This window comes from Ceratina calcarata, unplaced genomic scaffold, assembly GCF_001652005.2.
Source record: "Ceratina calcarata isolate Rehan_Ccalc_2016 unplaced genomic scaffold, ASM165200v1 scaffold26.2, whole genome shotgun sequence".
NCBI classification, from domain to species: Eukaryota; Metazoa; Arthropoda; class Insecta; order Hymenoptera; family Apidae; genus Ceratina; species Ceratina calcarata.
In genome coordinates, this window is record NW_017148112.1 from 33,498 (window position 1) to 45,361 (window position 11,864).

Consider the following 11,864-nt stretch of genomic DNA (forward strand, 5'->3'; position numbering starts at 1 on the left):
AAAATCAGAAAATGTATACTACATTTATTTAGAACTCGTATAAGTTTTTGTATCAGAACAACGTTAAAATGCAGGAGTGCATTAATTCATGTAAGAAGTCATTTCGTGAACTCATGAATTCTGAGGAAATGCCGTTCCAGATTTTCATTCGGTTCACAAAAAGTAGGAATAAAAAAGAATGAAGGGGCATCGACCATCGGAGAAGCATGATCCCCTCTCGCCCCTTTTGGTCCCTCTTTCCAATTCGCTGTTGGAGCACCCTCTTTCGCCGACCACGCTATTTCCGATACCGGACCGCGCGTGTCACCGTGTGAATTAACGATTCAGCCGCGGCGACACGTGCATGACCTATCGGCTTGCAGCGACGCTGACTCCGTGTCACGACGCTACCCACGGACGCGTTGCTAATTAATTTCACAAGTAGCCCGGGAAACGAGCCTCGAAAGAGTGGGATAGAGAGATCCTCCTTGATCTTTCTGGTCGATGAACCGTGCGCGAGCTTCCGGGTGGGTTCCCCAGTTTTCGCTTGTGTCAGGTTTCGGCACTCCCGCTTCAGACAGGATCGATTTTTCCAGAGAACATTTCAGTTCCCGTCTACTTACCGCACACATCGTTTCCGGCTGGCGTTCATTGAATTTTTGTTCCAACATAAATTGAGGAAAAATTGGAAAATATAGAATAAATACAATAATGAAATGATTTTATTTTTTTACGAAATACAGTTTATTCTAAAAGAGATTATTCCCACGAGCAATTCTCCAATTATTACGCCAGTCGATACCATCATACAAAACTGTGTTCCGTAGATAGTAAAAACGTTAAGAAAGACGTACTCATTTACTCCAATTAACCAAAAACCTCGGCGTACGAAATAGGAGGAAAGACATCTGTGTAACGCAATTAGAGAAATAATTGGCAATTAATCAGTCGGCCGGACAAAAATCCGTTCCAAATACTTAACCGTGGTTTCGTTTCCACAGTCACGCAACTTCGGTAATTACTACGCCTCGTTAAGGACAATTAACTGTAACGTAATCGTCAGCCGCTTTGGAGATATTTATTATCGAGATAATTTTACAAATGGCTATTCAAACTTTATTTATTTTATTCATGAAAATATTAATTGCGCGATTCTTAAAATTGCAGTCCATCTAACAATAGAGTATATTGACTTATGTTTCTCAGTTATTATAAAATTGGTGTAAGTGAAATTGTATTAGCAAATAAGTAATTTCAAAGAAATTCCTGGTTTGCAATGATGAATTATAAATTTAGAGATTTTGGGATTGGAACGGCGGTCGCCTTAAAAGCCAAGTTTCTGGTTTAACACGCGCCAACTTAAGGAGTGAATAAAGTGTCCTGGGAGAGGCACGTCGCTCCTTTAGGAGGCGACAGGATTTCCAATAATAAATGATAAAGCAGCCCGGGCCACGAATCCGAACGTGATAAATCTATCTTGTCGGTTCGCTGCCGGAGTCGGTGAATTATTGGCTTCGCGGAGGAGTTAGCTGTTGATATTGTTCGCTTCCTTTATCGATCCCGACGTATTTTTTCTGTCCACTTATGGCCAGTCCCGATTCTTTAAAAGCCGAGACTCTTCCTTGGCATAAATTATTTATGCCATTCCCGCATTTGAAAATCTCCCATCAATATTCATCCGATAAAAACTTTCCCAATAAATTGATCAGATTTAAAAGTTTAATTACGAGACGTATTCATAAAACGATTTATTAAATTAGAAAACTAGTCGGTCTTCACTTGGAAACGGTGAAATCTGTAAATTGATTGGAAATTTGGTCGTGTCAGATTGTATCGGGCAAGTTTTAATAGTTTGCATGCTCACGCTTGAGGAACAAACGTTTTTCGTTAGAGTAAGGAAAACGGTGAAAGTTCTATGGGAAGCATAGTAGAGCGAGGACGATACATCGGACACAGTTCTGCACTCTGCGCGAAAATTGAAAAAGTTGAATGAAACTTAAAAACTTCTACCACCCCCTCAATTTCTACGAATTTCATTAGCCCGACATTATCTCTGCCCGGTTTCCATTCTCTTAATTGCATAAATACCTTGGGGAGAAGCAGAAAATATGAGAATCTCCAGTTTCGATGCATTTTCCTTATTAAATAATTATAGTGCCAATTGAAAAAATATAGACATTTCTTTTATCATTTAACCATCGAGATATCGATGCAGCTTTTGATATTTCATTTGAATAAATTAAAGAGTTTGGTATCAATTTAAACAATTATTTATTAAATAAATTCTTTCGATACTTCGTTTTTTATTCTTTATACTGTACATGCAATTCTGCTATAAATACAAATCTAATTTGGTTAGATCTAATAGAACTTTTACTAACAATGTAAAGTTAGATGGGACAGAATCATCCTGGAGATTATTCACATTCGCATCGATCTCGCTGCCAATCAAAACTTGGGAATATAGAATTTGCATCTACGGATGTATCTAATACGAAACGAACCACGGAATACTAAGGGAGGGAAGGACCTCATCCTCGGCACCTCGTTTCGATGCAGACACGAATCAGATATGATCAAAAGCTTATTAAGTTTCGAGATGGAAATCTCGAGGTGTGCCAATCATCGATTGCTGGTCGAAATCTTATTTTTAAATTCGTTCCTCATTTTCTCAATTTATTGAGAATTCCATGTCTGTTTCTATACAAAATTGTTTGTAGAAACCTCGAATAAATTGAACAGATGTGTAATAATAAAAGAAATCTTATTACAACCTGTTTTCACACTCTCCACCATCTTTCGTGAAACATGAATTGTAAACAAAATTTCTCTTGAAACTGTTTTCTATAAAACAATCAAACATTCAATGGATCTTAAGTTTCGTAAGTGGAGCAGTCTCTTCTCACAGACAACGTGTACTTTCTTTCTCAGCATTGTTTCCTGGCCTGAATGCTGTTTTCAATAAGTTACTTTTCTCACGAGCCACGGGAACGGGGAAACCAACCAAGGATTCCACTCGCTTGCGAATTAATATTAATTTATCTGCAGTTGTTACTTCAATTTTTACTCCGTGCGTTATGCTAATTTGATCAGCGTTCAGAGAGAGTTCTAAACGAGTGAAGACATAAGAGAATTCATGGCCTCTGTAATGGGATTAACGTTAACCCTTTATACCCTGTGCTTCTATTCGAAATCAATTTAACGTTTGTAACTCGTGCCATTGGATTAAAAGCTGTACTTCCATTTCCTGTGATTAATTCAAATTGAATGAAACATTCCATGTTCGATCATATTACTAAATCTGATTTCTGGTATCTGGTACCAAAAATTACGATTAAGTAGCCTAAGTAAATTGTATATATATTTCTCATTGTACGAAATGGTCGATCATTCTTTTAATCGTTTCGATAATCGATTTGGAGACTTTAATTTGAAATGAACACGTGTTAAAGTCTCGCGATTGGTTCGAACGAAAACGTATCTGGGTCTCAGTTAACTCCTCGCATTCCGTTCGGTTGACCCCTGGCCAGGGAGATGAAATACTGCACGCGCTGCCCGAGACAAATGTGGACAAGCGTTAAAGCGACTGGCATAAATCCTGATAATTTTTTCCCCCAAGATGACGCCTCGTAAACCGAGCCTAAGACGATCTTATGGCGCATGCAAACGATAGAGAGAGAGAAAGTACGGCAATTTGTCTGCCGCGTATCAATTTCCATTAACACCACAGGCGCCATTCTAAGGAGTGATAGAAACGTCAAGAGCCCCATATTCAGCCTCTGGACCCGTTAGCTCAACGATATATGTATATTCCGTACCTGTTACACTAGAATTACTGGCTTTTGGGTCAAGTGCTCTTCGGGATAAGTATAGAATATTTTAGTACTCCATACTTTGTGAACATGTCAAAAGTGGTTGTTAGATCAGATCGCAGAATGTTCTGTTGAAATTTATTTCGTTTAAAACATGCCATAGTAATAAGTTGCTTATCTATTCTGCATAACAATTCAAAGACCATTAAAAATGTTCGAAAACGATATTATTATCTGACATCTGATTTCGTCAGATTTCATTACTTTGTATCTGATTATTGTGTAACATACTTTGTACGCCAACATCATCTTCCTGTTTATCTGACTAATAATTTGTTCGTCCACTGTGATGTTCCATACAATTGTACTTTGTCACGTTGTCAGATCTCTCGATTAAAACCGAGCTATTGTTAAAGTTATTCCGTTTAATTTATCACCCTAGGAGTTAACTCTCGAGAACTTTTGTCCTTTCAGAAAACGATACCACTGTCTCATTAAAACTTCAACCAGTCCCGCCGGAAACACGAGAATGGTATCAGTTTCCAAAAAGATATTATTTACCTCTACAATTCTCAACAATCTCATTCTGTATCTGTTCTGTTTTAAGGACATTATCAATCATGAAGGATCATGTGCACAAATGTAGTACACATGTGAACAACGTATATCCCCAACCAAAAGTATTAGGACATTTACAGAATTTGAAAGAAATCTAAAAAAACATAATAAATTATTCTTAGATTTGATGAGACATTAATGAATTCTGTCCATCATTAGACATCTATCTATGTTCTAAGAGAAATTCTCACCAAGTATATATAATAAATAGATCTCTATTTCACAATCTCAAACGTTGTACCACAAAAAATGAACATATAAGCCAGTCACAAAAAAAGATCTAATCAAAAACGTTAGAGATATAATAAATAAAATACGATAAATTGGTAAATTAATTATACGAAAAGCAAGTGGATATGCCACAAGATATATATTTCTGTTAAAACTCTATCATATGAAAGGCTACTTTTTTTTTTATTTAATTGAATCAATAATTTAAATCAAAAGTTACATTTTGTATGAGATGAAATATTCTAACACCTTTGGACGAATATGTGTATGCAAAAATGTAGTACACGTAATTGTTTCTGAAATGTAAAAGAAATCTGAATTTATAGTTACTTGATTAAAAGGTTTATTTTGCATAAAGAACCGCAGTCTGTGGGTAATCCTTTAAAAGAGAGGAGATTGCAACCAATTTAAGTTGAAGCTTTCTCAGGCTGAAGTAGAATTTCCGCCAATTCGATCGATCTGGCTGCTCGCAATTAAACCTCGGCAAAAATTGTTCCATCGTCACGGGTCTCTTGCCTTGCCTGGCTTGAAAATAATACATATGTATTAACAAAACAATCTGATCGTATCGCGAGAACGAAGCCATTGTGTTTTGTTCCCGGGATTCTCTGTTCGCGCGATCAATCTAATATCTCGAGACTCGTTAATTAAGCTCTCTCGTCCTTCACCCTCTCGCTTTTGTTTGTCCAACCGCGATTAGGAGCGGGCCGGGATTTAATAGGGAAACCCTGGTGACGCGAGCATTATGGAAATTTTTTTTAATAACTCGCAAGCAACTGATGCCGGATGATGAATTCACTCGCAGTGCTGGATTTATACGATCCTCTCTTCTTTTTTTCCCTATTAAGCTTCCCTCTGTCACGTATTTTTAATTAAACGGTAGAACGGATGAGCTGATCGACGAACCAGTGTCTCGTTCGTAATNGTTACATTTTGTATGAGATGAAATATTCTAACACCTTTGGACGAATATGTGTATGCAAAAATGTAGTACACGTAATTGTTTCTGAAATGTAAAAGAAATCTGAATTTATAGTTACTTGATTAAAAGGTTTATTTTGCATAAAGAACCGCAGTCTGTGGGTAATCCTTTAAAAGAGAGGAGATTGCAACCAATTTAAGTTGAAGCTTTCTCAGGCTGAAGTAGAATTTCCGCCAATTCGATCGATCTGGCTGCTCGCAATTAAACCTCGGCAAAAATTGTTCCATCGTCACGGGTCTCTTGCCTTGCCTGGCTTGAAAATAATACATATGTATTAACAAAACAATCTGATCGTATCGCGAGAACGAAGCCATTGTGTTTTGTTCCCGGGATTCTCTGTTCGCGCGATCAATCTAATATCTCGAGACTCGTTAATTAAGCTCTCTCGTCCTTCACCCTCTCGCTTTTGTTTGTCCAACCGCGATTAGGAGCGGGCCGGGATTTAATAGGGAAACCCTGGTGACGCGAGCATTATGGAAATTTTTTTTAATAACTCGCAAGCAACTGATGCCGGATGATGAATTCACTCGCAGTGCTGGATTTATACGATCCTCTCTTCTTTTTTTCCCTATTAAGCTTCCCTCTGTCACGTATTTTTAATTAAACGGTAGAACGGATGAGCTGATCGACGAACCAGTGTCTCGTTCGTAATGAAGGCATCAGATTCATCAGGCTTGATTGTAAAATCTCTATCTGTTCCTTTAGTTAATGAAACATTTTTCAAAAATCAAATCCCACATATTGTATGTATTCGAAAATGCTACGCATAACGTATGAAACTATTGAGAAAAATCCGCGGTCTGATAATAAAGTATAGAAATATTTCAGTGAATCCCGACAAGTAACGTTGCACATCATAACTCTGGTGGATACAAGCCCATAGTTTATGGGAATAATAAAACTCGCTATTTTGCAGTAACTTTCTTGTGAAAGATGCTTCGTAAAACTGAGACAAACTGGGTCGGAACAGCTTTTTTCAGGTAAACTTTTCCATCGGTGGAGTTACGACGCTTCGTACCCCGAAAAGAGAGGAAGGTAGTGATGTTTCAATAAGATTCTAATCACGCTTTGGGTACCGGCCGCTAGCCTCGGTCCCTTGTCCATGAAAAATTAAACTGCCGAACATGATATCCGTGGAAAGTCTGCCCCCACGAAATCCGTCGTAATTTACGAGCGTGTACAGCTTATAAATATTTCAGGCAGAGCTTTCAACGCACGATAGAGATCGTGGAAGAGAAACGTGGTCTCCGTTACCAAGGATTTTGCGGACTGTGAACCCATATCCGTTCGGAATCAGCTCCATCCTTCTTAGGGTCGAACCTACTCAACGTTTCTCAAAGAAAAATATATGTTACAATAATAGTTAATCATTTTCAACTTCCAAACTAGAATATTTCTAAATTTTATTACATTTATAATAATCGATTTCTTCTTTTCTCTTCCTTTTTATATATTTATAAATGTGAATTCGTATCTGATCAATTTGATGCCTGTTCGAATTCGACGTTAATTACCAGGCTTAGAGGGATTAAAATGTTTCAATCTCGAGTATCGTAATTAAATCGATCGTGAAGCGCATCGCGTTGATACAGAAGCACGTGTACGAACAGAGAGACAGGATCGCGGAGTCTCGACCTGTCTGGGACGAGGCCGTTGCTCAATCAACCAAATACGGCCAAACCATGAACGCATTAACGATCTCGTAGCACATCTCAGATAACGAGCTCCTTTCCTTATCCTATTGGAATTTCCACAGATCCGGCTTCACATACAGTCTCCTTTATCGTTACATACTCTTTCAACTTCTCAGTCATGTTTCCAGGTTTTACATTTTTATTATGCTTGTTAATTCGCAAACGGAGAATCTTCGAATTTATATTATGTCTCGTACCAATTTGCAAATACAGAGAAATTTTCCTTTCACTTCTGTAATTATGCAATCATCTGTCTAATTGGATCTTGTCGCGCTTTCTTCGCAATTTCCAACGATGAACGTGTAACGCGACTCCTTCGGCATCGGTTTAATGGATACCGTTGAGAACGGAAAGTTTTCTTGTTAAAAATACTTGAATTGCTGGAAACGAAACCGATCGGGGTCCTCGTTCCTTTGATACATCGTTCGGGAAAAGAATACGAACAGATTCGATGCCCGGATCGAACTTCTCTCGTAACGAGTTTCAACTCTTTGTTCGTCCTCGGATTTTTCATTAAAGATAAATGCGTTCCGTCTTCAGGCGAGATCTCCTCCGCGTTTATCTTTCAAAGCTCTTCTCGATTAATGTTTAAATAAACTGTGGATTTCAAAAATATGGAAGAACACAGAATGTGTATGACATTAATTCGTCGTATCAATGACTTTATATTAATTATTCTATCAAACTTTGTATGGAACATTGTATTAACCATAACAGCAACTCTTAATAAGGTGTTTCCAAAATCGTAGTACAAATAAAGGGGATGATTTTTTGCATAAAATTCAGTAAAAAATATATAATAAAATTCTTACATATGGGACGTAATTTCTAAGACAATTGAGTTTGAAATCTTCTTATGTACACATGCATTGGATAAAATCTGCTTCATTTGCTTTATCGTAACATGAATGATGTCATTCAGATCTTCGATCATCCGAAAGGTCAAATACACTACCTTCAGTTCATGCTTCATCAATTCGACTAGCAAGAATTTACCCACAACATGAAACACATTCTCAATATTTGTGAATTACTGAAATAAATCAGTTGTGGGACATTATAATTTACTATAGTAAATGTCCTAATTTCTGTACATGTCAGAATTTCTATTCACTGGCTTAACATGTAAAATTACGGGAGAGAAAAGGCAATGAATAGAAATTGTTTGGGACATTTACTACATTCGTATTGTCTAAACATATAAATTACTATAGCAATTGCGATCAGGTGAACAAAGTAGACATAGTCCAAGTGCACGCATACTTAACGAGTTTTAAAACTGAATTTTCTCGAAAATTAAACCACGTATGAAAAGCCTTTGTTTTATATTTACGACACATACTAGTTTTATGTAAGCGATTACCTATTTGCTGGTTGTACCAACCTAAATAAAAGTAAGAGAAACTGCGTGGATACCACAATGGTTATCAACCTCTTTATAAAACTTGACATCTGTTTTAATCTGTCCCGGATGTCTCGTGACTCGTCTCATCTTCGTCCGCTTGAGTTCGTGAACGCGTCAGAGCGTAAGATCCTCCGTGAAATCGAATTCCCGTCAGTCCAGTGTAAAATTGAACAGGCTCGTCCTCCTGTGCTAATAGCGTCGAGACCTGGTCTCATTCAGGTGAGACGCCTCAATTTGCGTGCAAGTAGAACACTGCTTTATGTATTAACCAGCGAATTCCCGAGCATTGTGTCATTCTCGACGAACTAACTTTGACTCGATTTCCTTCCTTGCTCCCCTCATTGTTCAGGATCTTCCAGCCACGAATTTTACGTTAGCTTTGAAAGCTTCCTCGTTATCCACGGTTCAACCGTCTTTGGAAACCGAAGGTCTCTTTCCTTTGATATTCTTCTAAGAGTTACAGACTTTATCATAGAAGTAGGAGTTGCGACTAGCTAATTGTTGCAACGTTTCATACAATAATTGCTATAATGTTTTATTTAATGACTAATACAAAGTTTGATAAAATGTTACACGTAGTAATTGTTACAATGTTTCATTTAATGAACGATACAAGGTTTAAGGCAATATTTCATAGAATGTAACATGTGATAGTTGAATCCCAGCGGGGCCATAAAGTACTATGAACATCATTCACCTTGGCGTTAGTATTGAATGACGTACGACTCTTTTACGGTTACTATTTTCACGTTACTAAAGTGGAACGCGGTTGCCGTAGGTAGTTTCGCGGCGTGAAAATCTCGGTAGAGACACGGGCCATTAATCCCCATCACCGTCCCATCGATACCGTTCACCATTGTTCACCGGAGATCACGGCTGTCACGAAAAATCGGCCCGGGCTTAAGTGCCCATCCCATTGTTCACTCCAATTATCAGTCTGCCCGGAAACGATCCATCATCACCGATTAGATAACAATCTTATCGTTTCGAAAAAATAAAACCTTCAACGACATTTTCTCTATCCCTTTTAATCTGTTCAAGTACTGGCTTTGTCTGAGAATTATTCTGCTTATATTTAACCGTTTAATACACCGAAATATGACAACTGTGGGGAGATGGACTGTCCTCAGAATAGATCAGAAGATGGCCCTAAAGAGTTTCCGCAAATATTGATAATTGATAATGTGTATAAGGTCAAAGATTTGTTTTATTTGTAGTCAGTGATGGGTGCTAGAGAGCTACGTTTAAAAGAGTGGAACGTAATTTAAATTCTTATTTTAGTTCATTTTGTATCATTCAATTTATATACTGATTTTGTTTGTATATGCTTTATACAGTGTAAATACCAATATTAGTGATAAACATCTACATACCCTTTCCTTTGTAATAAACGTTAGGTCTGCAATGCAAATAAAATAAATGATAACAAATTTTATATTTATATAATAAACTTTAGATTTTGTCCACTTATAAAAATATTGTATCTGCAGAAAATAGTGAATTCCTATCTAAATTTCATTTTCCAGTTAAACATCACAAATGTTTTATCTCGCATAACAAAGTCAGAGAAAACAATTCCAGTACTTGATTTTACTTGAAAAGAAACCGTGAAAATTCATTGAACGTGAAAATAGGAATATCATACGTCTTGCATTGAAAATTTAGTGGCAGCAGTTTCGGCTTATCTGGCCTGTCCCCCAACGCCGATAGCGAATTTTCGGAATTCCCCTCCCGCATTGCGAACTTGGACCTGCCTCAACTATCAACCGCGCGCCGATAAACCTTGACACGAACGGCCATTGTCAACGGTTCCGTTGCTCGTTTTTCTCTGGGTACAGCGTCTCCGCGATAGCGCGACCGACAAATTAATGCTAACAAGTGTGCGCGGTGATTGGTACTTGGAACCGTGGAGCGGATAATTTATTTGACGTTTTAATCTTGACGAAAGAGTTGTATCCCGAGTGTTAGATAAACACATTCTGAAACGGTTTGCTTAATAAATTTCAGCAACTGCAATTTCTTTGTTGGTAACAATTGTAAAAATGATAAAGCACCGGGATAATTCAGTTGACGCATTTTAATCCCGACGAAAGTACAGCGTTTATCATGAAAGAGTCGTTCTGAATTTAACGCAGTTTGCCTCGTTTTTCCTGGCGAAAGAATGGCCGGGCTATTTTGTACGGAGGAACGGCGAGCAGTGACTGCTTGTTTAAAATTCATACAAAGCTGCGTCAAGGCGAACGGTGACCCAGATAAGACCTGGACGCGGACACTGATACCCTCCGTATTTGGGCAAGAACGAGAATCTAGCCATCGGTGTTCAATTAAATTCACGACGGATAGACAACAGCTACGACCTCGGGGACAAGATATCCCCTGGCGTTGTCCCGTCCTATCTCAGCTTATCATCTGACACGAATAACTTCGAACGGCCATTCCAGATTCGATTTGTCGATACGTCAAAATGCACCGACAATTGCACTCGGATTTGGCAAGCATTCTCAGGGTGAAACTGAATTCAAAGATTGAAAGAAAAATCATCCGAATAAAAAGAGAATGTAAAATGGATTTTTTTTCTCTTCGTTCTATATTTTATATTCTGATCAATAATTAAACTGGCAACTTTTCTTCGTTATCTAATCTGAACAGCTATTATGTTTTCCACTCGGTTTAAGAAATTTCAGTGGAGGTTCACGTCGAAATAAATTCCGGCGAGATTCTCGGGCAATTTGACCCGCGAAATCGTCTGTGAAGAGCATCGGACGAAAATACGCGGATGATACCGGCGGGAAACTCTGCCGGATCCTTCTGGTAGGAGTTTCACCGATTTCGCACGTTTTAATCGCTGTAAATCTGTCCCACGTCGATCGTGAGAGCTCCGCGAAAACGCGAAACTCCGTTCCCCCCGTGGGTTCTCTCGCGGCGATCAATTACCCGCCTGAAATTGCTTTTAGAAACTACGGAACGAGTTGAGAAGCTGTTTCGCTCACGTCTATTATTATAAAAATTGAAAATATTCATATGGAACGATTGATCATCTTTTCGTTTGATTAGAAATCATTTTGCATACATTTTATATTATTATTGTTGAATTTTTGAAGTTAAAAAATTTGCCTTAAAATCATTTCAGGATTCATTTACTT

General features: G+C 38.0%; 1 protein-coding gene and 1 long non-coding RNA gene across 9 annotated transcripts in view; one reads left to right on the plus strand and one right to left on the minus strand.

Moving 5' to 3' along the window:
* Positions 1-11,864, plus strand: part of LOC108623296 (ankyrin repeat domain-containing protein 50) — a 53,302-nt gene that overhangs the window by 30,202 nt on the left and 11,236 nt on the right. The gene's annotated exons all lie outside the window — the stretch shown is intronic.
* LOC113464120 (uncharacterized) overlaps positions 1-11,864 on the minus strand; it is a 41,551-nt gene that overhangs the window by 16,159 nt on the left and 13,528 nt on the right. Inside the window, exon 4 of one of the 4 annotated variants that reach the window (XR_003388944.1) lies at positions 5,606-5,871. The exons of 2 other annotated variants lie outside the window; for them this stretch is intronic. This is a non-coding gene — a long non-coding RNA (uncharacterized LOC113464120). Of the gene's footprint in view, positions 1-5,605; positions 5,876-11,864 lie in introns of those variants that run through there. One more of the 4 variants, XR_003388943.1, reaches the window with a different exon arrangement.